The 26815-nt window shown below is 48.0% G+C and overlaps 1 protein-coding gene across 2 annotated transcripts in view; it reads left to right on the top strand.

Annotated features, from left to right (window-relative positions):
• Positions 1-2324: 2324 nt before the first annotated feature.
• The window catches only part of LOC139392017 (ataxin-1-like), a 183243-nt gene continuing 158752 nt past the window's right edge, over positions 2325-26815 (top strand). The window contains exon 1 of one of the 2 annotated variants that reach the window (XM_071139659.1): positions 2325-2477. The gene's annotated coding sequence lies outside the window, so the exon portion shown is untranslated. The remainder of the gene's footprint in view (positions 2478-26815) is intronic. The other variant, XM_071139658.1, reaches the window with a different exon arrangement.

Raw genomic sequence — 26815 nt, 5'->3', positions numbered from 1 at the left:
ACCCCCCTCCATTCCCAGTGTATGTTGCGCCCATGATTACACAGTCATGAGCAGCTGTACAGCACATCCTGCCACTTTAATTCCATCTCTGAAGTTGAAACACTTCCACCATTCCCCAGCAGGGGGTGTAGGGACTAGTAGATCAGGTGAGTGTGCTTGAGAAGTCAGAGAGAGGGCAGCATGAAGAGGGGGTGAGCTCTGTATTCTGACAGACAGACAGCCCTATGGGACAGGTTCAGACAGACAGCCCTATGGGACAGGTACAGACAGACAGCCCTATGGGACAGGTACAGACAGACAGCCCTATGGGACAGGTACAGACAGAACTCTGTCTGTGGACAAAATGTCAAAACATTTCCAATCTACTTTAGCTGTAATATGCGCATGCAATATGCACATTTACAGTATACAGAATCCACACCAACTACTGAGAGAGGGAATGTGGCCTATTCCAAGGAACTACAGGAAATATAAAAAAATAATACTGTATGTCTCTCTCTTTCTTTCTCTCGACCTCTCTCTTTATCTCTCTCTCTCTCTCTCTCTCTCTCTCTCGCTCTCTCTCTCTCTCTCTCTCTCGCTCTCTTTCTCTCTTTCTCTCTCTCTCTCACTCTCTTGCTCTCTCTCTCTCTCGTCACTCTCTGTCCTCTTGCAGTGGCTCTCTTTCATGCTAGGAATCAAGTTTCACTGTGTTCTTTCTGCTACCGTGTGTATGAAGGTTCTGAGAATAAAATACTAGAGCATTGAATACTTTATTTATAGGATTATTTTACAAATTCAAATGGAAGTGTTTGCGGATACAATCATGTACTCTGTCAATAAGCAATAATAGGTGTCTTTCTGTCACTGTTATAACAGAGGGTTATAACCATTATCCTGCTGTCACTGTTATAACAGAGGGTTATAACCATTATTCTGCTGTCACTGTTATAACAGAGGGTTATAAACATTATCCTGCTGTCACTGTTATAACAGAGGGTTATAACCATTATCCTGCTGTCACTGTTATAACAGAGGGTTATAAACATTATCCTGCTGTCACTGTTATAACAGAGGGTTATAACCATTATCCTGCTGTCACTGTTATAACAGAGGGTTATAAACATTATTCTGCTGTCACTGTTATAACAGAGGGTTATAACCATTATTCTGCTGTCACTGTTATAACAGAGGGTTATAAACATTATTCTGCTGTAATCGCAGCTATTCATGGGATTGTAAATGCCTCAGGCCAAAGATGGGTGCTATTTGGTCGAGTCCCTCATAAGAGAAAAGACATTGGGGAAATTATATTTACCCTGCAAGGACAATCAGGATGGGGTGCGTGGGTGGATGTGGGACGCACATCCTTTTAACTACTATACAGTCAAATCAATGAATTGATCATTTAACCTTTATACATGTCATGACAGGGGACAAATGAATACTAATTGAAATGTTTCACGAGTTCATGTCTATACTCAAAGTGACTTGGCATCAGACCAGAAGTACCCCCTTGGCCAAAGCCAGCCAGTCATTCTTCTAGGCTTTCAGATTGCCATCTCCACACTACATTTAAGCACCAGCGTAGTTTTCTGTTCTGTCGAGTTGGTGTGAGGGAGCTTAAAATAAAGTACCTGTTGCCTTCAAGCACAAGGTAGGCTATAGGCCTACATGGTAAGGCAATAATGCAATCAATTCTAATAGTATATGAGCTAAATACGGAAAGAATAAATCCCATCGACATGTTGAAGGTTTAGTCTAGTGATTCACTCTTCGTGGACTTAATTTATTTTCCTGTCAGTTGTTTGTTTCCCTTCTACTAAATTCTCTACAGAGCAGAGTACAAACCCGGAGTTACCACTAAGAGCCAAGCCTGCCAACTGCTCCATATTTGTATTACACACACACACACACACACACACACACACACACACACACACACACACACACACACACACACACACACACACACACACACACACACTACTCACTACTCACTCCCTATCTCTCACCCTCTCTCTTCCTCCCTTCCTTTCACCCTCTCTCTGCCTCCCTCCCTCTCACCCTCTCTCTGCCTCCCTCTCTCTCACCCTCTCTCCACCTCCCTCCCTCTCTCTGCCTCTCTCCGCCTCCCTCCCTCTCACCCTCTCTCTGCCTCCCTCCCTCTCTCTGCCTCTCTCCACCTCCCTCCCTCTCACCCTCTCTCTGCCTCTCTCCGCCTCCCTCCCTCTCACCCTCTCTCTGCCTCCCTCCCTCTCTCCGCCTCCCTCCCTCTCACCCTCTCTCTGCCTCCCTCCCTCTCACGCTCTCTCCCTCCCTCTCTCTGCCTCCTGCCTATCTCTCTCTCTGAAGGTGGCGGCATAGAGCGGTGGAGCTATTAGCTCCGCGCTGCAGACATCATTAGGAGTGGAGGGAGACGATTCCACCGTCAGCGCAGGAACAGGAAGCCCTGGCAACAAGGAGACACCGCTCTTACCAGACCATTACACCGTACAGTAAGTCCTAGCTCTGTCTATACTCTCAGTCTGTCATTTTTGTTGTGTCACTTTTTTCTTTGCTAAGCGGTAGAGGTAGAGAAAATGGCTGGAACTGGAAGGAAGGCGTACGCGCAAAAACAGCGTTCGTTTATTTCCAAAGCCTTTGAAAATGTTTACCTCGCACTCTGACCTATTTTTTTGTGTCCGGAGCATAGACGGTTGTTTGTGGTTTACAGTCATGCACTTGTCATTTCGAACAAAAATGCAAACGAACTACTAAGTTTGACACATGTGAGCGGTGGTTTCGCGGACTTGAGCAAGGAGTGTTTCACAGGCGGGTTGGTGTGTAGGACAGGCAAGCTAACTGCGCCACCCCACCCAGAAACATTGCATAAAGAATAGTAAAATACATATTTATAGTATAGCCTTCAACCGTCCACTTTTAAAATGGTTGTGGTACGTGAGTAGCCTACGTGGCCGTATGTCCACTCATGCGACACATTTTAGTTTCTAATTCCATCGCGGAAGTGTTTTTTATTCTTCAAAAACAGGGCAAACCAACTAACCCTAGTCCACCTAATGTAACCGGCGTCATTATACAAATACATAGTAGATGACATGCCCTTAATTTGGCGGGGAGAGAGAAAATGGTATCTACTCGGTTAGGCTACAAGCCCTTTTCATTGACGCTGGCTGATTTGTAAAGGACATTGGGTCTCCTGAATGTGTCTAGTGATTGCTCGACTACCCGTGGCGTGATGTCACTCATCCTAGCTTTGGTGGTTATATAACAGGACTGTAGGGATCCCGGGTTGTGATAGCCGAGGTATTTATACTCTGCTTACACTCAGGAATTGCACAATGCATAGTAAGATTTGCATAGTAAGACCTGTCTTCCCTAGAGGATAGTCTACAGACTGCTACATGCCACAACCACTACACTGTTATTACATGGTTACGTTTGATCCAGTATCTAGAAACGATGGTGGTTGGTTGGTCAAAGAGTGTTTCAATGTTGCCGAAAAAAACTAAAACGTTATGCTGTAAAATGTAACAGTAACTTTGCAATCCATTGAAGGGGACACTTGATACTACGAAATTATTTTTCAACAACATGCAAGCCTGCAGTAAAACAAGAATACACGTTGTCGTACTTCAGCCTACACCAGCTTGCTTATGAGCATAATAATGCAGATAAAAAAAAAACATGTCTGGAGGCCGTTTTGTAATGCAGTAACATGTCAAGAGGTGAGGTATTTGTTGCACCTCTGTATTCAATCAAAAAAATAAAGATTGGTTGGATCACAATTATAATCACAATCGTGATGATCTTATTTGTTGTGAAATTGACTGATATTACTTGTTAGATATGACTTGTTTTAGATACTGCTGCACTGTCGGAACTAGAAGCACAAGCATTTCGCTACACTCGCAGTAACATCTGCTTAACACGTATATGTGACAAATCCGATTTGATTTGATTTTTGATGATAATATAATTCTTGTTGCAGCCATCATGTTTCATCTCAATACCTGATAGTTTTTTTATTGTGGGTGGCTATGGAGTTGACATTTATACTAGGTTATTTTGCTACAGTTCTTCTGTATATAACCTGTGTATATCACCTGTGTATATAACCTATGTATATAACCTGTGTATATAACCTTGCCCATTTAAACCTGTACTCTGCAGGCCACGGAACCACATTGTTTCTTTATGTACCTTGTCTTCTTGGTAGTGTAGTATGAGGTGGGTAGGTTTGTAGTGGTTGACCAGTGATAGTGTAGTTTGAGGTGGGTAGGTTTGTAGTGACTGACCAGTGATAGTGTAGTTTGAGGTGGGTAGGTTTGTAGCGTCTGACCAGTGATAGTGTAGTATGAGGTGGGTAGGTTTGTAGCGTCTGACCAGTGATAGTGTAGTATGAGGTGGGTAGGTTTGTAGTGGTTGACCACTGACCAGTGATAGTGTAGTTTGAGGTGGGTAGGTTTGTAGTGGCTGACCAGTGATAGTGTAGTATGAGGTGGGTAGGTTTGTGGCGGCTGACCAATTAGTGTGGAGTGCTTCAGGGCACCACAGGATTAAACTGCATGATCTCTCTACCAGTTCAGTTCACCTGATGGTGGTGAATCCCTCTATAGCACATATTACGACTCTTCTATTTTAGATATAAAATTGAATCTTTATTTAACTAGGCAAGTCAGTTAAGAACAAATTCTTATTTACAATGACGGCCTAACCCTGCCGATGCTGGGCCAAATTGTGCTCCGTCGTATGGGACTCCCAATCACGACCTGTTGTGATACAGCCTGGAATCGAACCAGGGTCTGTAGTGACACCTCTAGCACTGAGAGGCAGTGCCTTAGACCACTGCGCCACTCAGGAGATATTTGAAGGATGTAGGCTAGTTCATTGGTTCAAATGTTTGAGATGTTTTCAAAACCTATTTTCAATCTGAATGGTAGAAGACAAATAAGGTCATGATTATTTCCTGACCATGTCACCTGACCAGGGACAAACTCCTAGCCCCTAGCTAGTTATTACTCATTAACTACAATTATCGGCCAGAGTTTTTTCTGGTCTGATGACATGGTCAGCAGGAAAAACTCAGCATCATTATTTCAGCACCATAACGTCTTCTCTGAAAACGTTTCAAAATGTTTGTTCCAAATGGGAGCTAATGAACGCGACCCTGTCCGTTGTGCAGGGATCTAATCATGTGACGGGGAATGAGAGGGCTGCGATTTCTCCCTGCACTTCCCTTTGATCCTGTCCGCCACACACACACACACACACACACGCACACACACACACACACACACACACACACACACACACACACACACACACACACACACACACACACACACACACACACACACACCTCACACACACACAAACACACACACACACCTATTTACTTTTAAATGCTAATGAGAGACAATTAGTAGCCAGTGTGTCCTAATCACTAGGGAATTTACCCATCTCAGCTCGTTTGTCAGAGTTGCAAAGACTTATGCACACACACACACCACACACACACACACACACACACACACACACACACACACACACACACACACACACACACACACACGCACTCACACACACACACACACACGCACTCACACACGCACTCACACACACACACACACACACACACACACACACACACACACACACACACACACACACACACACACACACACACACACACACACACACACATGCACATCATCTCCAAATTAAGAAAAACGTGATACACCTTGCCTTTAAACTGAGGGCTGGGTTTTGAAGTGCCCTGTCTTGCCCTGACTTCCGGAGATATTTCCAGGTTTTGTCTGGGTAGGCTAGTCTTTCATGGTTGACTGAGAGAGTGATATAAGATGAGCCACACCCCTATACCTGCAGAAAGGAACAGGCTGTGTGTGTGTGTATGTTTGTGTGTGTGTGTACGTGTGTGTGTGTACGTGTGTGTGTGTACGTGTGTGTGTGTGTGTGTGTGTGTGTGTGTGTGTGTGTGTGTGTGAGTGCGTGTGTGTGTGTGTGTGTGTGTGAATGTGATTCCACTCTGAGCAAAACAAGGGGATGAACCCAGTCAATGACCAATGATTGGCAGTCTCTTCAAAATAGGTGTGTGTAACATGTGTGTTTACACAGAAGATGGGCAGTACACACACACACACACTGCTTGGTTTCCACTTTCACTTGCAGCTAGAGCAGGGTCCAGGGGTAGATAGACAGTAGGGCTGGATAGACCTCACGACATGAAATTATCAGAATATTTAGGTGCCGATACGATATGTATTGCGATTCTCACTATTCTCCTAATTCTGTATGTAATGCGATTTAATACTGTGATTATATTGTGATTTGATTTTTCTGAACATATTGCTCACCATATGTCTGCTGCAGAGGTACAATAGAGAGCCATGAGAAAACTAGTTTTGATCAGTCATGGAAATAAAAGTACCTAATAAATATTAACTCACTATTTAAAAAGATGGAGAACAAGCTGGGATGAAAAATACAGGAGTTTTGGCACAGCTACAGCCGACTAGCGCCAGCTAACGCTACATTGGAGTTAAAGTATCGATTTAATATTGTCCAAAATAGTATTGCGATATATAAGTGTATAATTGCCCCCCAGGTATCTCTGTCTGCATGTGTGTGCATGTGTTTGTGTGTCTGCTTCTGTGTGGTGTGTGTGTGTGTGTGTGTGTGTGTGTGTGTGTGTGTGTGTGTGTGTGTGTGTGTGTGTGTGTGTGTGTGTGTGTGTGTGTGTGTGTGAGGATTTGTGCCAAGCCACGTTGCTTGGTTACTTCAGTGGCCAATCAAACAAACTTTGTGTTTCGTTCACCTCCTCTCTCTCTCTCTATTTTTCCCTTTCTCTCTGTCTCTGTCTCTGTCTCTCTCTCTCTCTCTCTGTCTCTGTCTCTGTCTCAGTCTCTGTCTCTGTCTCTCTCTCTATCTCTCTCTCTCTCTCTCTCTCTCTCTCTCTCTTTCTCTCCCTCTCTTCCTTTCTCTCCCTCTCTTCCTTTCTCTCCCTCTTCTCTTTTATAGTTTTTTTCACAATGTAAATTCCTTGGTCCTGTGTAGCCTCTCCCTTGTTGAATCAGATAAAAGGCCTTGGTTGAATCCCAATTGGCATCCTATTTCCTACGTAGAGCCCCATGTCCTGGGGAGAGAGCCCAGCCCCAGAGGTAGCCATGTCCTGGGGAGAGAGCCTAGCCCCAGAGGTAGCTATGTCCTGGGTAGAGAGCCCAGCCCCGGAGGTAGCCATGTCCTGGGGAGAGAGCCCAGCCCCAGAGGTAGCTATGTCCTGGGGAGAGAGCCCAGCCCCGGAGGTAGCCATGTCCTGGGGAGAGAGCCCAGCCCCAGAGGTAGCTATGTCCTGGGGAGAGAGCCCAGCCCCGGAGGTAGCTATGTCCTGGGGAGAGAACCCAGCCCCAGAGAGGTAGCTATGTCCTGGGTAGAGAGCCCAGCCCCGGAGGTAGCCATGTCCTGGGGAGAGAGCCCAGCCCCGGAGGTAGCTATGTCCTGGGGAGAGAGCCCAGCCCCGGAGGTAGCTATGTCCTGGAGTGAGAGCCCAGCCCCGGAGGTAGCTATGTCCTGGAGAGAGAGCCCAGCCTCGGAGGTAGCTATGTCCTGGAGAGAGAGCCCAGCCCCGGAGGTAGCCATGTCCTGGGGAGAGAGCCCAGCCCCGGAGGTAGCTATGTCCTCGGGAGAGAGCCCAGCCCCGGAGGTAGCCATGTCCTGGGTAGAGAGCCCAGCCCCGGAGGTAGCCCTGTCCTGGGGAGAGAGCCCAGCCCCGGAGGTAGCCCTGTCCTGGAGAGAGAGCCCAGCCCCGGAGGTAGCTATGTCCTGGGGAGAGAGCCCAGCCCCGGAGGTAGCTATGTCCTCGGGAGAGAGCCCAGCCCCGGAGGTAACCATGTCCTTGGGAGGTAGCTATGTCCTGGGGAGAGAGCCCAACCCTGGAGGTAACCATGTCCTTGGCAGGTAGCTATGTCCTGGGGAGGTAGCTATGTCCTGGAGAGGTAGCTATGTCCTGGGGAGGGAGCCCAGCCCCAGGAGAGAAGAGTGGGGGCAACAGAGAGAGAGAGAAAGAGAGAGAAAAAGGGAGAGCAAGATGGAAAGAAGCCACCTTAAAGGAAGCAATTCCCAACTCTTCCATATAACAAAGCCATCACCTACAGAGAGATGAACCTGGAGAAGAGTCCCATAAGCAAGCTGGTCCTGGGGCTCTGTTCACAAACACAAACAGACCCCACAGAGCCCCAGGACAGCAACACAATTAGACCCAACCAAAACATGAGAAAACAAAAAGATAAATACCTGACACATTAGAAATAATTTTTTAAAAAACTGAGCAAACTAGAATGCTAGTTGGCCCTAAACAGAGAATACACAGTATCAGAATACCTGACCACTGTAACTGACCCAAGCTTAAGGAAAGCTTTGACTATGTTCAGACTTAGTGAGCATAGCCTTGCTATTGAGAAAGGCCGCAGTAGGCAGACCTGACTCTCAAGAGAGGACAGGCTATGTGCTCACTGCCCACGAAATGAGTTGGAAACTGAGCTGCACTTCCTAACTTCCTGCCAAATGTATGGCCATATTAGAGACACATATTGCTCAGATTACACAGACACACAAAGAATTAGAAAACAAATCCAATTTTGATGAACTCCCATATCTACTGGATGAAATACCACAGTGTCTCATCACAGCAGCAATACTTGTGAACTGTTGTTACAAGAAAAGGGCAACCAGTGAAGAACAACCACTGTAAATACAACCCATGTTTATGCTTATTTATTTTCCCTTTTGTACTTTAACTATTGGCACATCATTACAACACTGTATATACAATACAATACAATATATGAGATTTTTTTTGTGAGTGTAATGTTTACTGTTAATTTTTTATTGTTTATTTCACTTGTGTTAATTGTCTATTTCACTTGCTTTGGCAATGTTAACATATGTTTCTCATGCCAATAAAGCCCCTTGAATTGAAAGTGAGTTGAATTGAAAGTGAGTTGAATTGAAAGAGAGTGGAATTGAAAGAGAGTTGAATTGAAAGAGATTTGAATTGAAAGAGAGTTGAATTGAAAGAGAGTTGAATTGAAAGAGAGTTGAATTGAAAGGCTGTACTTCACCAGGCTGTACTTCATTCACCAGGCTGTACTTCATTCACCAGGCTGTACTTCACCAGGATGTACTTCATTCACCAGGCTGTACTTCATTCACCAGGATGTACTTCATTCACCAGGCTGTACTTCATTCACCAGGCTGTACTTCACCAGGCTGTACTTCATTCACCAGGTTGTATTTCACCAGGCTGTACTTCATTCACCAGGCTGTACTTCATTCACCAGGCTGTACTTCACCAGGCTGTACTTCATTCACCAGGCTGTACTTCATTCACCAGGCTGTACTTCACCAGGATGTACTTCATTCACCAGGCTGTACTTCATTCACCAGGATGTACTTCATTCACCAGGCTGTACTTCATTCACCAGGCTGTACTTCACCAGGCTGTACTTCATTCACCAGGCTGTACTTCATTCACCAGGTTGTACTTCATTCACCAGGCTGTACTTCATTCACCAGGTTGTACTTCATTCACCAGGATGTACTTCATTTACCAGGATGTACTTCATTCACCAGGTTGTACTTCACCAGACTGTACTTCACCAGGCTGTACTTCATTCACCAGGATGTACTTCATTCACCAGGCTGTACTTCACCAGACTGTACTTCACCAGGCTGTACTTCATTCACCAGGCTGTACTTCACCAGGCTGTACTTCACCAGGCTGTACTTCACCAGGCTGTACTTCATTCACCAGGCTGTACTTCATTCACCAGGATGTACTTCATTCACCAGGCTGTACTTCATTCACCAGGCTGTACTTCACCAGGCTGTACTTCATTCACCAGGATGTACTTCATTCACCAGGTTGTACTTCATTCACCAGGTTGTACTTCATTCACCAGGATGTACTTCATTCACCAGGTTGTACTTCATTCACCAGGATGTACTTCATTCACCAGGCTGTACTTCATTCACCAGGATGTACTTCATTCACCAGGATGTACTTCATTCACCAGGCTGTACTTCATTCACCAGGCTGTACTTCATTCACCAGGATGTACTTCATTCACCAGGCTGTACTTCACCAGGCTGTACTTCACCAGGCTGTACTTCACCAGGCTGTACTTCATTCACCAGACTGTACTTCATTCACCAGGCTGTACTTCATTCACCAGGCTGTACTTCATTCACCAGGCTGTACTTCACCAGGCTGTACTTCATTCACCAGGCTGTACTTCATTCACCAGGCTGTACTTCACCAGGCTGTACTTCATTCACCAGGCTGTACTTCATTCACCAGGCTGTACTTCATTCAACAGGCTGTACTTCACCAGGCTGTACTTCACCAGACTGTACTTCACCAGGCTGTACTTCACCAGACTGTACTTCACCAGACTGTACTTCACCAGACTGTACTTCATTCACCAGACTGTACTTCACCAGACTGTACTTCACCAGGCTGTACTTCACCAGACTATACTTCACCAGACTGTACTTCATTCACCAGGCTGTACTTCACCAGACTGTACTTCACCAGACTGTACTTCACCAGACTGTACTTCACCAGACTGTACTTCACCAGGCTGTACTTCACCAGACTGTACTTCACCAGACTGTACTTCACCAGACTGTACTTCACCAGGCTGTACTTCACCAGACTGTACTTCATTCACCAGACTGTACTTCATTCACCAGACTGTACTTCACCAGACTGTACTTCACCAGGCTGTACTTCACCAGACTGTACTTCACCAGGCTGTACTTCACCAGGCTGTACTTCACCAGACTGTACTTCACCAGGCTGTACTTCATTCACGAGACTGTACTTCACCAGGCTGTACTTCACCAGACTGTACTTCACCAGGCTGTACTTCATTCACCAGACTGTACTTCACCAGACTGTACTTCGCCAGGCTGTACTTCACCAGGCTGTACTTCATTCACCAGACTGTACTTCACCAGACTGTACTTCACCAGGCTGTACTTCACCAGGCTGTATTTCACCAGACTGTACTTCATTCACCAGGCTGTACTTCACCAGACTGTACTTCACCAGACTGTACTTCACCAGGCTGTACTTCACCAGACTGTACTTCAGTGTTCACTGCATAACAGACACACTCAACATGCTTTTGAGAGCTTTTTTCCACTTTGAAAGCAGATAAAAACATTCCTCTCTCAGCTGGGCTGTGAGTAGATGTCAGCATACTGGCGCACACACACGCACACACACACACACACGCACGCACACACACACACACACACGCACGCACGCACGCACACACACGCACACACACACACACACACACACACACACACACACACACACACACACACACACACACACACACACACACACTCCTTTGAGGTTACAGTGATGTCTTTATGGGTTGTTTTCAGACAGTGGGATTGGAGGAATGATATGTCTGAAGTTACCAGACTGTACCTTTCAAACTTCAGTAGAATATTGCTATTGATTTTCAACCTGTTTTTCTCCACGTCTTTGTATGATAACAGACCGTAGGTCCAGACTGATAATTCCACTCTTTCTTTGATTTGGACACAGTCATTAGTAAAGCTACATTTAAACACTTCTCACCAAACCCAGGGACTTTAAAGTTACTCAGGGTTTAATGCCATTATGTGAAACATCATTATTTAGGATGAAGTCTTCAAATCAAATCAAAATCAAATCAAATGTATTTATAAAAGCCCTTTGTACATCAGCTGATATCTCAAAGTGCTGTACAGAAACCCAGCCTAAAACCCCAGACAGCAAGCAATGCAGGTGTAGAAGCACGGTCTTTATCAGTCTTGGTCTTTATCTGCGATCACATATTGAGATATTTTCATTTACATAATGATTATTGTTTCTGCATGATCCCTGTCATTCGTTGGCTTCGCTGAACCTGCCTGCCCACACCCAGTCCTGTCGTTGTTGATGGAGGTTAGAAAATCAATGGGCGGTATCCTGAATGGCTCAGTGTGACTGTGAATAGGGATGGAAGGGTTTTACACTGACTGATAAACTGCCTGCGTCACAATGCTGGATCAATGAGCCCCAGCATGCTTCAATTACCTTTTGAAAACTGGGGTGAAACTGTGCTGTGGCGTTCACTTGGCTCTGTACTGCACTGTGAGGAAAGATCCATAACGGCAGAATAGTTGCCTAGAGGAAATGCCCAGGGGAGTGCCTTACAGGGTATCCTCAACTGACATATCAATACCATCTTATATTGGGCAACAACTGTGTGGTTAGTTACACAATGGTAAAAATAGTGATAGCGATGCTGTAGCTTACCATCCACTGCAACAACCTTGAACATGCCTGGCTGGTCCCTTTACCAACCAGCTGTGTTTCAGATGGTATGCTGTTACTTATATAATAATCACCACACTACAGTTGTTAGGAGCCTAAAATGTTTGGTCTCCTGTAATCTAACCAATATGATGGGAGGGAGCCATGATCAGGGGAGGTTATTTATGTATGAGTCCCAAATGGCATTCCCCATAGGGGGGGGGGGGGGGGGGGGGGGGGGGGGGTCAGGTGTGATCTGTAACTCACACACACACCTGCACACACACTTCTGAGAAGCCTGACTGAACGAACCCACTGCCCTCCTATTTTTAGCCCACTGTCTCACCATCAGGTCTTGTTTCATAGTTGTTCTCACTTCTAATTGTATTATGATGTTGAAAAGAACCTCCCCTCTCTGGTACTGTAATGTTGTTCTAAAGAACCTCCTCTGTCTAGTACTGTAATGTTGTTTTAAAGAATCTCTCTCTGGTCCTGTAATGTTGTTTTAAAGAACCTCCTCTCTCTGGTCCTGTAATGTTGTTTTAAAGAACCTCCTCTCTCTAGTACTGTAATGTTGTTTTAAATAACCTCCCCTCTCTGGTCCTGTAATGTTGTTTTAAAGAACCTCCTCTCTCTGGTACTGTAATGTTGTTTTAAAGAACCTCCTCTCTCTGGTCCTGTAATGTTGTTTTAAAGAATCTCCTCTGTCTGGTACTGTAATGTTGTTTTAAAGAACCTCCTCTCTCTGGTCCTGTAATGTTGTTTTAAAGAACCTCCTCTCTCTGGTCCTGTAATGTTGTTTTAAAGAACCTCCTCTGTCTGGTCCTGTAATGTTGTTTTAAAGAACCTCCTCTGTCTGGTACTGTAATGTTGTTTTAAAGAACCTCCTCTCTCTGGTCCTGTAATGTTGTTTTAAAGAATCTCCTCTCTCTGGTCCTGTAATGTTGTTTTAAAGAACCTCCTCTCTGGTCCTGTAATGTTGTTCTAAAGAACCTCCTCTCTCTGGTCCTGTAATGTTGTTTTAAAGAACCTCCTCTCTCTGGTACTGTAATGTTGTTTTAAAGAACCTCCTCTCTCTGGTACTGTAATGTTGTTTTAAAGAACCTCCTCTCTCTGGTACTGTAATGTTGTTTTAAAGAACCTCCTCTCTCTGGTACTGTAATGTTGTTTTAAAGAACCTCTTCTCTCTGGTCCTGTAATGTTGTTTTAAAGAACCTCCTCTCTCTGGTACTGTAATGTTGTTTTAAAGAACCTCCTCTCTCTGGTACTGTCATGTTGTTTTAAAGAACCTCCTCTCTCTGGTCCTGTAATGTTGTTTTAAAGAACCTCCTCTCTCTGGTACTGTCATGTTGTTTTAAAGAACCGCCTCTCTCTGGTCCTGTAATGTTGTTTTAAAGAATCTCCTCTGTCTGGTACTGTAATGTTGTTTTAAAGAACCTCCTCTCTCTGGTACTGTAATGTTGTTTTAAAGAACCTCCTCTCTCTGGTCCTGTAATGTTGTTCTAAAGAACCTCCTCTCTCTGGTACTGTAATGTTGTTCTAAAGAACCTCCTCTCTCTGGTACCGTAATGTTGTTTTAAATAACCTCCTCTCTCTGCTACTGTAAAGTTGTTTTAAAGAACCTCCTCTCTCTGGTACTGTAATGTTGTTCTAAAGAACCTCCTCTCTCTGGTACTGTAATGTTGTTCTAAAGAACCTCCTCTCTCTGGTACTGTAATGTTGTTCTAAAGAACCTCCTCTCTCTGGTACCGTAATGTTGTTTTAAATAACCTCCTCTCTCTGGTACTGTAAAGTAATGGTGCTTGGTGTGACTGTAGAGGCTCTTTCACTTTGGAGAAGGAACTGAGACCTGTCTTTGTTGTTGATAGAACAGTAAGAGAAGACGCACTCCCGGCTTGAGGCTTTTTTACTTTGTGTAGCACGATAGAGCTACGTACTAGTTTCCCCCAACGTAACCTTGCATGCATGTCGATGTCTTATAACACGATAATACATGTCGTAAAACACAGTGGCAAGACAGATAGCACATTAGCTTTGGCCGAATTGTCAGATTGTCGCCTCTAGTCTCTGCAACGTGTTCAACAGGATGAACAGAAGGCAACAGCAGTCAGTCTGTGGAGGCATTTAGCTGGTGTTCCAGATGCAGTGGGAGCTGCCTCCGTTATGTCCACCTGTCCCCCCCCCGCCTGCCATAAAACACACACACACACACACACACACACACACACACACACACACACACACACACACACACACACACACACACACACTAGTACAGACCAGGATCAGATATAATTTCTTATCATTGGCTGGAGTATAGTACACTGACTGGTAGACACCTTGTGGGGCTGTCCCACTGGGCACACACCGGTTGAATCAATGTTGTTCCAATGAAATTATGTTGAACCAACGTAGAATAGGCGTTGAATTGACATCTGTGCCCAGTGGGGTGGCACAACCTAGTAATCTGACAGCCCTGGGACATATAGAGGAAGAGGAGGAGGAGGGGACTGCAGAGAGAAGAGGTAGGAGGAGGAGAAGAGCGATAAACAGAGAAGGAGGAGAAGGAGAGGAATAAGAGAGGAGGAGGAGGAGGAAGAGGAAGAGAAGGAGAAAAGAAGCAGGAGGATGAAGGGGAGGAAAGAGAGGAGGAGAAGAGGTAGGAGAGGGGAGTAGCAGTGATGTCATCGAGCAGACCCCCCCAGAGGGTACAGGGACAGGAAGAGGACTGGACCTGGTGTGCACGTCCCGCCTGTCGTTACACACACAGTTAGCGCAGAGAGAGAGTGTCCGAGAGGGTATCAACAATGATTCCCGCTCGGCAGCACTCGGAGGATATGCATCAAGAAAGGAATTCAATAACAGGAAAACATCACTGATACATTACTGTGGAATAGTGAAACCCACCCTGGCCGATGTTATGTTTGGCACAATATGACCACTTCTACTATTTATTCTTTATGAAGTGACGTGATGTGCTCTGGTTGATGGTCGTATATCATATGGAAAGAAGTTTCCAGAACAGCATCAGTGTGTGTGCGTGTGCACGTTCGTGTGCTTGTGTATGTACATGCATGTTAACTCTACGTGGGTGTTTGTGTGTGTGTGGAACTTTACAACAGTCACTCCTTAAAACAGTATAAGCCAGTCTGAAGTCATGTCCTTAAGCTGAGGGAGGAGGCTTGAGTTCTGAACCGCTCGATGGCTGGGTTATTAATAAGGCTGCTGCTGTGGGGTTTTGACTATGGAAGAGGCACTTTGGAAATGACAGGCACTGGCAGAGGGTTCAGTAAAACACTGGCAGAGGGTTTAGTTAAACACTGACAGAGGGTTCAGTAAAACACTGGCAGAGGGTTTAGTAAAACACTGGCAGAGGGTTTAGTAAAACACTGGCAGAGGGTTTAGTAAAACACTGGCAGAGGGTTTAGTAAAACACTGGCAGAGGGTTTAGTAAAACATTGGCAGAGGGTTTAGTAAAACACTGGCAGAGGGTTTAGTAAAACACTGGCAGAGTGTTTAGTAAAACACTGGCAGAGGGTTTAGTAAAACACTGGCAGAGGGATTAATAAAACACTGGCAGAGGGTTTAGTAAAACACTGACAGAGGGTTTAGTAAAACACTGGCAGAGGGTTTAGTAAAACACTGGCAGAGGGTTTAGTAAAACACTGGCATAGGGTTTAGTAAAACACTGGCAGAGGGTTTAGTAAAACACTGGCAGAGGGTTTAGTAAAACATTGGCAGAGGGTTTAGTAAAACACTGGCAGAGGGTTTAGTAAAACACTGGCAGAGTGTTTAGTAAAACACTGGCAGAGGGTTTAGTAAAACACTGGCAGAGGGATTAATAAAACACTGGCAGAGGGTTTAGTAAAACACTGACAGAGGGTTTAGTAAAACACTGGCAGAGGGTTTAGTAAAACACTGGCAGAGGGTTTAGTAAAACACTGGCAGAGGGTTCAGTAAAACACTGGCAGAGGGTTTAGTAAAACACTGGCAGAGGGTTTAGTAAAACACTGGCAGAGGGTTCAGTTAAACACTGGCAGAGGGTTTAGTAAAACACGCAGAGGGTTTAGTAAAACACTGGCAGAGGGTTTAGTAAAACACTGGCAGAGGGTTTAGTAAAACACTGGCAGAGGGTTCAGTTAAACACTGGCAGAGGGATTAATAAAACACTGGCAGAGGGTTTAGTAAAACACTGACAGAGGGTTTATTAAAACACTGGCAGAGGGTTCAGTTTAACACTGGCAGAGGGTTTAGTAAAACACTGGCAGAGGGTTTAGTAAAACACTGGCAGAGGGTTTAGTAAAACACTGACAGAGGGTTCAGTAAAACACTGGCAGAGGGTTTAGTAAAACACTGGCAGAGGGATTAATAAAACACTGGCAGAGGGTTTAGTAAAACACTGACAGAGGGTTTATTAAAACACTGGCAGAGGGTTTAGTAAAACACTGGCAGAGGGTTTAGTAAAACACTGGCAGAGGGTTCAGTAAAACACTGGCAGAGGGTTTAGTAAAACACTGGCAGAGGGTTTAGTAAAACACTGGCAGAGGGTTCAGTTAAACACTGGCAGAGGGTTTAGTAAAACACTGGCAGAGGGTTCAGTAAAACACGGACAGAGGGTTTAGTAAAACACTGACAAGAGGGTTTAGTAAAACACTGGCAGAGGGTTTAGTAAAACACTGGCAGAGGGTTTAGTAAAACACTGGCAGAGGGTTTAGTAAAACACTGGCAGAGGGTTTAGTAAAACACTGGCAGAGGGTTCAGTTAAACACTGGCAGAGGGTTTAGTAAAACACTGGCAGAGGGTTCAGTTAAACACTGGCAGAGGGTTTAGTAAAACACTGGCAGAGGGTTTAGTAAAACACTGGCAGAGGGTCCAGTTAAACACTGGCAGAGGGTTTAGTAAAACACTGGCAGAGGGTTCAGTAAAACACTGGCAGAGGGTTTAGTAAAACACTGGCAGAGGGTTTAGTAAAACACTGGCAGAGGGTTCAGTTAAACACTGGCAGAGGGTTTAGTAAAACACTGGCAGAGGGTTTAGTAAAACACTGGCAGAGGGTTTAGTAAAACACTGGCAGAGGGTCCAGTTAAACACTGGCAGAGGGTTTAGTAAAACACTGGCAGAGGGTTCAGTAAAACACTGGCAGAGGGTTTAGTAAAACACTGGCAGAGGGTTTAGTAAAACACTGGCAGAGGGTTCAGTTAAACACTGGCAGAGGGTTTAGTAAAACACTGGCAGAGGGTTTAGTAAAACACTGGCAGAGGGTTTAGTAAAACACTGGCAGAGGGTTTAGTAAAACACTGACAGAGGGTTCAGTAAAACACTGGCAGAGGGTTCAGTAAAACACTGGCAGAGGGTTCAGTAAAACACTGACAGAGGGTTTAGTAAAACACTGACAAGAGGGTTTAGTAAAACACTGGCAGAGGGTTTAGTAAAACACTGGCAGAGGGTTCAGTTAAACACTGGCAGAGGGTTTAGTAAATGGCACTTCTCCCCCACTAGTCTCCCACCCCACTGGTCACTCCTCTCTTCCCCCCCACTAGTCACTCCCCCCCCCCCCCCCCCACTAGTCACTCCTCTCCCCCCCACTAGTCACTCCTCTCCCCCCCACTAGTCACTCCTCTCCCCCCCCACTAGTCACTCCTCTCCCCCCCCAACTAGTCACTCCCCCCCCCCACTAGTCACTCCCCCCCCCCCACTAGTCACTCCTCTCTTCTCCCACCACTAGTCACTCCTCTCTTCTCCCCCACTAGTCACTCCTCTCTTCTCCCCCTCCGTCCCCACTAGTCACTTCTCTCTTCTCCCACCACTACTAGTCACTCCTCTCCCACCCCACTAGTCACTCCTCTCCCACCCCACTAGTCACTCCTCTCTCCCCCCCACTAGTCACTCCTCTCTTCTCCCACCACTAGTCACTCCTCTCCCACCCCACTAGTCACTCCTCTCTTCTCCCACCACTAGTCACTCCTCTCCCACCCCACTAGTCACTCCTCTCCCCCCCCCACTAGTCACTCCTCTCTTCTCCCCCACTAGTCACTCCTCTCTTCTCCCACCACTAGTCACTCCTCTCCCACCCCACTAGTCACTCCTCTCTTCTCCCACCACTAGTCACTCCTCTCCCCCCACTAGTCACTCCTCTCTTCTCCCCCTCCGTCCCCACTAGTCACTCCTCTCTCCCCCCCACTAGTCACTCCTCTCTTCTCCCACCACTAGTCACTCCTCTCTTCTCCCACCACTAGTCACTCCTCTCTTCTCCCACCACTAGTCACTCCTATCCCACCCCACTAGTCACTCCTCTTTTCTCCCACCACTAGTCACTCCTCTCCCCCCACTAGTCACTCCTCTCTTCTCCCACCACTAGTCACTCCTCTCTTCTCCCACCACTAGTCACTCCTCTCTTCTCCCACCACTAGTCACTCCTCTCCCACCCCACTAGTCACTCCTCTCTTCTCCCACCACTAGTTACTCCTCTCCCACCCCACTAGTCACTCCTCTCCCACCCCACTAGTCACTCCTCTCCCACCCCACTAGTCACTCCTCTCTTCTCCCACCACTAGTCACTCCTCTCCCACCCCACTAGTCACTCCTCTCCCACCCCACTAGTCACTCCTCTCCCACCCCACTAGTCACTCCTCTCCCACCCCACTAGTCACTCCTCTCCCACCCCACTAGTCACTCCTCTCTTCTCCCACCACTAGTCACTCCTCTCCCACCCCACTAGTCACTCCTCTCCCACCCCACTAGTCACTCCTCTCCCACCCCACTAGTCACTCCTCTCCCACCCCACTAGTCACTCCTCTCCCACCCCACTAGTCACTCCTCTCCCACCCCACTAGTCACTCCTCTCCCACCCCACTAGTCACTCCTCTCTTCTCCCACCACTAGTCACTCCTCTCCCCCCCCACTAGTCACTCCTCTCCCCCCCCACTAGTCACTCCTCTCCCACCCCACTAGTCACTCCTCTCCCACCCCACTAGTCACTCCTCTCCCACCCCACTAGTCACTCCTCTCCCACCCCACTAGTCACTCCTCTCCCACCCCACTAGTCACTCCTCTCCCACCCCACTAGTCACTCCTCTCTTCTCCCACCACTAGTCACTCCTCTCCCACCCCACTAGTCACTCCTCTCCCACCCCACTAGTCACTCCTCTCCCCCCCACTAGTCACTCCTCTCCCACCCCACTAGTCACTCCTCTCCCACCCCACTAGTCACTCCTCTCCCACCCCACTAGTCACTCCTCTCCCACCCCACTAGTCACTCCTCTCTTCTCCCACCACTAGTCACTCCCCCCCCCCCCCCACTAGTCACTCCTCTCCCCCCCCACTAGTCACACCTCTCCCACCCCACTAGTCACTCCTCTCCCACCCACTAGTCACTCCTCTCCCCACCACTAGTCACTCCTCTCCCAGCACTAGTCACTCCTCTCCCACCCCACTAGTCACTCCTCTTCCACCCCACTAGTCACTCCTCTCCCACCCCACTAGTCACTCCTCTCCCACCACTAGTCACTCCTCTCCCACCCCACTAGTCACTCCTCTCTCCCCCCCCACTAGTCACTCCTCTCCCACCCCACTAGTCACTCCTGTCCCACCCCACTAGTCACTCCTCTCCCACCACTAGTCACTCCTCTCCCACCCCACTAGTCACTCCTCTCCCCACCACTAGTCACTCCTCTCCCACCCCACTAGTCACTCCTCTCTTCTCCCACCACTAGTCACTCCTCTCCCCACCACTAGTCACTCCTCTCCCACCACTAGTCACTCCTCTCCCACCCCACTAGTCACTCCTCTCTTCTCCCACCACTAGTCACTCCTCTCCCACCCCACTAGTCACTCCTCTCCCACCCACTAGTCACTCCTCTCCCCACCACTAGTCACTCCTCTCCCACCACTAGTCACTCCTCTCCCACCCCACTAGTCACTCCTCTCCCACCCCACTAGTCACTCCTCTCCCACCACTAGTCACTCCTCTCCCACCACTAGTCACTCCTCTCCCACCACTAGTCACTCCTCTCCCACCACTAGTCACTCCTCTCCCACCACTAGTCACTCCTCTCCCACCCCACTAGTCACTCCTCTCTTCTCCCACCACTAGTCACCCCCCCCCACTAGTCACTCCTCTCTTCTCCCACCACTAGTCACTCCTCTCTTCTCCCCCACTAGTCACTCCTCTCCCACCACTAGTCACTCCTCTCCCACCACTAGTCACTCCTCTCCCACCACTAGTCACTCCTCCCCCCCCCACTAGTCACTCCTCTCTTCTCCCACCACTAGTCACTCCTCTCTTCTCCCACCACTAGTCACTCCTCTCCCACCCCACTAGTCACTCCTCTCCCCACCACTAGTCACTCCTCTCCCACCCCACTAGTCACTCCTCTCTTCTCCCACCACTAGTCACTCCTCTCCCACCCCACTAGTCACTCCTCTCCCCCCCACTAGTCACTCCTCTCCCACCCCACTAGTCACTCCTCTCCCACCCCACTAGTCACTCCTCTCCCACCCCACTAGTCACTCCTCTCCCACCACTAGTCACTCCTCTCTTCTCCCACCACTAGTCACTCCTCTCCCACCCCACTAGTCACTCCTCTCTTCTCCCACCACTAGTCACTCCTCTCCCACCCCACTAGTCACTCCTCTCCCCCCCACTAGTCACTCCTCTCCCACCCCACTCTCACTCCTCTCCCACCCCACTAGTCACTCCTCTCCCACCCCACTAGTCACTCCTCTCCCCCCCACTAGTCACTCCTCTCCCCCCCACTAGTCACTCCTCTCCCACCCCACTAGTCACTCCTCTCCCCCCCCACTAGTCACTCCTCTCCCACCCCACTAGTCACTCCTCTCCCCCCCCACTAGTCACTCCTCTCCCACCCCACTAGTCACTCCTCTCCCCCCCACTAGTCACTCCTCTCCCCACCACTAGTCACTCCTCTCTTCTCCCACCACTAGTCACTCCTCTCCCCCCCACTAGTCACTCCTCTCCCCCCCACTAGTCACTCCTCTCCCACCACTAGTCACTCCTCTCCCACCACAAGTCACTCCTCTCCCACCACTAGTCACTCCTCTCCCACCACTAGTCACTCCTCTCCCACCACTAGTCACTCCTCTCCCACCCCACTAGTCACTCCTCTCTTCTCCCACCACTAGTCACCCCCCCCCCCACTAGTCACTCCTCTCTTCTCCCACCACTAGTCACTCCTCTCTTCTCCCCCACTAGTCACTCCTCTCCCACCACTAGTCACTGCTCTCCCACCACTAGTAACTCCTCTCCCACCACTAGTCACTCCTCCCCCCCCCACTAGTCACTCCTCTCTTCTCCCACCACTAGTCACTCCTCTCTTCTCCCACCACTAGTCACTCCTCTCCCACCCCACTAGTCACTCCTCTCCCCACCACTAGTCACTCCTCTCCCACCCCACTAGTCACTCCTCTCTTCTCCCACCACTAGTCACTCCTCTCCCACCCCACTAGTCACTCCTCTCCCCCCCACTAGTCACTCCTCTCCCACCCCACTAGTCACTCCTCTCCCACCCCACTAGTCACTCCTCTCCCACCCCACTAGTCACTCCTCTCCCACCACTAGTCACTCCTCTCTTCTCCCACCACTAGTCACTCCTCTCCCACCCCACTAGTCACTCCTCTCTTCTCCCACCACTAGTCACTCCTCTCCCACCCCACTAGTCACTCCTCTCCCCCCCACTAGTCACTCCTCTCCCACCCCACTAGTCACTCCTCTCCCACCCCACTAGTCACTCCTCTCCCACCCCACTAGTCACTCCTCTCCCCCCCACTAGTCACTCCTCTCCCCCCCACTAGTCACTCCTCTCCCACCCCACTAGTCACTCCTCTCCCCCACTAGTGACTCCTCTCCCACCCCACTAGTCACTCCTCTCCCCCCCCACTAGTCACTCCTCTCCCACCCCACTAGTCACTCCTCTCCCCCCCAATAGTCCATCCTTTTCCCCACCACTAGTCACTCCTCTCTTCTCCCACCACTAGTCACTCCTCTCCCCCCCACTAGTCACTCCTCTCCCACCCCACTAGTCACTCCTCTCTTCTCCCACCACTAGTCACTCCTCTCCCCCCCCCACTAGTCACTCCTCTCTTCTCCCCCACTAGTCACTCCTCTCTTCTCCCACCACTAGTCACTCCTCTCTTCTCCCACCACTAGTCACTCCTCTCCCACCCCACTAGTCACTCCTCTCCCCCCCACTAGTCACTCCTCTCCCCCTCCGTCCCCACTAGTCACTCCTCTCCCCCCCACTAGTCACTCCTCTCCCACCCCCACTAGTCACTCCTCTCCCACCACTAGTCACTCCTCTCCCACCACTAGTCACTCCTCTCCCACCACTAGTCACTCCTCTCCCACCACTAGTCTCTCCTCTCCCACCACTAGTCACTCCTCTCCCACCCCACTAGTCACTCCTCTCTTCTCCCACCACTAGTCACCCCCCCCCCCCACTAGTCACTCCTCTCTTCTCCCACCACTAGTCACTCCTCTCTTCTCCCCCACTAGTCACTCCTCTCCCACCACTAGTCACTCCTCTCCCACCACTAGTCACTCCTCTCCCACCACTAGTCACTCCTCCCTCCCCCCACTAGTCACTCCTCTCTTCTCCCACCACTAGTCACTCCTCTCCCACCCCACTAGTCACTCCTCTCCCCCCCACTAGTCACTCCTCTCCCACCCCACTAGTCACTCCTCTCCCACCCCACTAGTCACTCCTCTCCCACCCCACTAGTCACTCCTCTCCCACCACTAGTCACTCCTCTCTTCTCCCACCACTAGTCACTCCTCTCCCACCCCACTAGTCACTCCTCTCTTCTCCCACCACTAGTCACTCCTCTCCCCCCCCACTAGTCACTCCTCTCCCCCCCACTAGTCACTCCTCTCCCACCCCACTAGTCACTCCTCTCCCACCCCACTAGTCACTCCTCTCCCACCCCACTAGTCACTCCTCTCCCCCCCACTAGTCACTCCTCTCCCCCCCACTAGTCACTCCTCTCCCACCCCACTAGTCACTCCTCCCCCCCCCACTAGTCACTCCTCTCCCACCCCACTAGTCACTCCTCTCCCCCCCCACTAGTCACTCCTCTCCCACCCCACTAGTCACTCCTCTCCCCCCCACTAGTCACTCCTCTCCCCACCACTAGTCACTCCTCTCTTCTCCCACCACTAGTCACTCCTCTCCCCCCCACTAGTCACTCCTCTCCCACCCCACTAGTCACTCCTCTCTTCTCCCACCACTAGTCACTCCTCTCCCCCCCCACTAGTCACTCCTCTCTTCTCCCCCACTAGTCACTCCTCTCTTCTCCCACCACTAGTCACTCCTCTCTTCTCCCACCACTAGTCACTCCTCTCCCACCCCACTAGTCACTCCTCCCCCCCCCACTAGTCACTCCTCTCCCCCTCCGTCCCCACTAGTCACTCCTCTCCCCCCCCACTAGTCACTCCTCTCCCACCCCCACCACTAGTCACTCCTCTCTCCCCCACTAGTCACCCCCCCCCCCCCCCCACCACTAGTCACTCCTCTCTCCCCCCCACTAGTCACTCCTCTCCCCCCACTAGTCACTCCTCTCTCCCCCACTAGTCACTCCTCTCTCCCACCCCACTAGTCACTCCTCTTTTCTCCCAAATTATTTTCTTCTACTCACTCCACAAGAAGTCTATATCTGGAGCAGATACACATCTAGAAACTCTAAACATGGGTATTGGTTTGGATGATGACAAATTACAAGTAACATCAGACTTAAAAAGTGCTTGAGATGAGTCCTTATTCCACTTCATATGTTGTCTCGATCAAGCTGAATGTCCCAAATGAATTAGAAATGTAGACACCGTCTAATTAAATCATTTAACTATCACTTCAGCTGCAGTAAGCAAACTCTGGGCAGTGCAGACATCTTTGAGTCTCTTTGTGACTTGGCTTAGTATGCCCAAGAACCTAGGGCCAGTCATTCAGTCAGTTTGGGCTGTTTCAGGATGCGATGTGGACAATGACAGTCTGTACTATGAGCATCATGCAAATGACTGTGTTTGGTAGTAAAGCTCAAATCATTGGCTTTGGCTGACACTTCATCCTGGAAAATATCACCACCACCACAAGTCGGGTCAGCCAGCTCCAACCAATCAAGGGCTGAGCTGGGCATGGCTGGGCATGCCTGAGCTGGGCTGGGCATGGCTGAGCATGGCTGGGTTGGGCATGGCTGAGCCCAACCTGAATAGGTATGGTAGCCTAGTAGTTTAGAGTGTTGGGCAAGGAACCGAGAGGTCGCTGGTTCTTGTCCCCGAGCCGACTAGTTGAAAAATCTGTCTGTGCCCTTGAGCGAGGCTCTTATCCCTAATTGCTCCTGTAAATCACTCTGGATAAGAGCAAAATGACTAGAATGGAAGTCAGGTCACTTTTCCAACAGAAGCTGTCACCGTATTCACGCTGTCACAGCCACAACGTTAACAACGGTAGAACTGCCCATCCGATGCTAATTGCCCTGTTGTGTTTGAGTTGTTTTTATTCCTCCCTGGCTGGTGGGGTCGCAGGCTGTTTAGCTCCCGCGCTGCCTCATGTCTGGGAAAGCTACATGTCATTAGCTCAGCTAACCCTGCCGCCACCTCTCCTATGGCACTGAGCTGGGAACTGCTGCTGTGTAAGTAGCTGACTGTGACTGTCTAGGTGCTCTGCTGAAGTCAAATAAAGGCACTAAGTGACTGGGATTTTTCCTTTGTAGTGTGTGTGCCAATACAACGTGCATCGCAACCCACAGTATTGACTCCGTTTATATGATTGTTCTACAGTCACCTAGTAAACAGTAAACTTGTGTTGCATTACATATTTCAGACAGTGGTTGTGTTTCTTTCTTAGATTTAAGTGCCTTGTTCGATGGCACATCGGCAGATTTTTCACAGAGTCAGCTCGGGGATTCGAATCAGCCACCTTACCCAACGGTTGGCCCAACGGTCTTAACCGCTTAAACACATACACACACGCACACGCACACACACACACACACACGCACACGCACACGCACACGCACACACACACACACACACAGGTACACAGGTACCAGACACAGGTACACAGGTACCAGACACAGGTACACAGGTACCAGACACAGGTACCAGACACAGGTACACAGGTACCAGACACAGGTAGCTAAGAAGTTGCTGGATTAGCAAGTTTCATCACATCTTTGCTACATGTTTTCTCTGGTTTTAAAGATGCACTCTCAAATGTTTTATAACTTCAGTAGTTTTAAAGATGCACTCTCAAATGTTTTATAACTTCAGTAGTTTTAAAGATGCACTCTCAAATGTTTTATAACTTCAGTAGTTTTAAAGATGCACTCTCAAATGTTTTATAACTTCAGTAGTTTTGAAGATGCACTCTCAAATGTTTTAAACCTTCAGTAGTTTTAAAGATGCACTCTCAAATGTTTTATAACTTCAGTAGTTTTAAAGATGCACTCTCAAATGTTTTATAACTTCAGTAGTTTTAAAGATGCACTCTCAAATGTTTTATAACTTCAGTAGTTTTGAAAATGGTGCTCACGAGCCAACACGGGTCATTCCAATTGTGGACTGCATCATCCAATTGTGTACTACATCATCCAATTTTGTACTACATCATCCAATTGTGTACTACATCATCCAATTGTGTACTACATCATCCAGTTTTGTACTACATCATCCAATTGTGTACTACATCATCCAATTGTGTACTACATCATCCAGTTGTGTACTACATCATCCAATTTTGTACTACATCATCCAATTGTGTACTACATCATCCAATGTTGTACTACATCATCCAATTGTATACTACATCATCCAATTTTGTACTACATCATCCAATTGTGTACTACATCATCCAATTGTGTACTACATCATCCAATTGTGTACTACGTCATCCAATTGTGTACTACATCATCCAATTGTGTACTACATCATCCAATTTTGTACTACATCATCCAATTGTGTACTACATCATCCAATTGTGTACTACATCATCCAATTGTGTACTTCATCATCCAACTTTGTACTACATCATCCAATTGTGTACTACATCATCCAATGTTGTACTACATCGTCCAATTTTGTACTACATCATCCAATTGTGTACTACATCATCCAATTTTGTACCATGTCATCCATTTTGTGTGATATGTTAAGAATTGTGTGGCGTGTTATTAACCCTTCTGCTTATGATCCCGGAGTGCATCTTTAAGTTTGTTAGTTTGACAAGCGCAGCTCATGATTAACCTGTCAATAGTAACGTTGCTCAACCTCCACTGTTCCTGCTTTGGTATTTGGGTGCTTTGGTACTGCTGTTATTGTTGTTTTGTTGTTGTTTTTTTAAGCTTCTGGCTAAGGCAAGGTTTTTTACTCCCTTCTAAAAACATTACCCTTAAACTGTCTTCCAAGTCTGTTCTTATAGCTGTAGTGGTTTATACAGTTAGGAAACGTTCACT

The sequence above is a fragment of the Oncorhynchus clarkii genome, chromosome 32 (assembly GCF_045791955.1).
Source record: "Oncorhynchus clarkii lewisi isolate Uvic-CL-2024 chromosome 32, UVic_Ocla_1.0, whole genome shotgun sequence".
NCBI classification, from domain to species: Eukaryota; Metazoa; Chordata; class Actinopteri; order Salmoniformes; family Salmonidae; genus Oncorhynchus; species Oncorhynchus clarkii.
The sequence above is the reverse complement of the archived record's forward strand: the minus strand, read 5'-3'. Positions and strand labels throughout refer to the sequence as shown.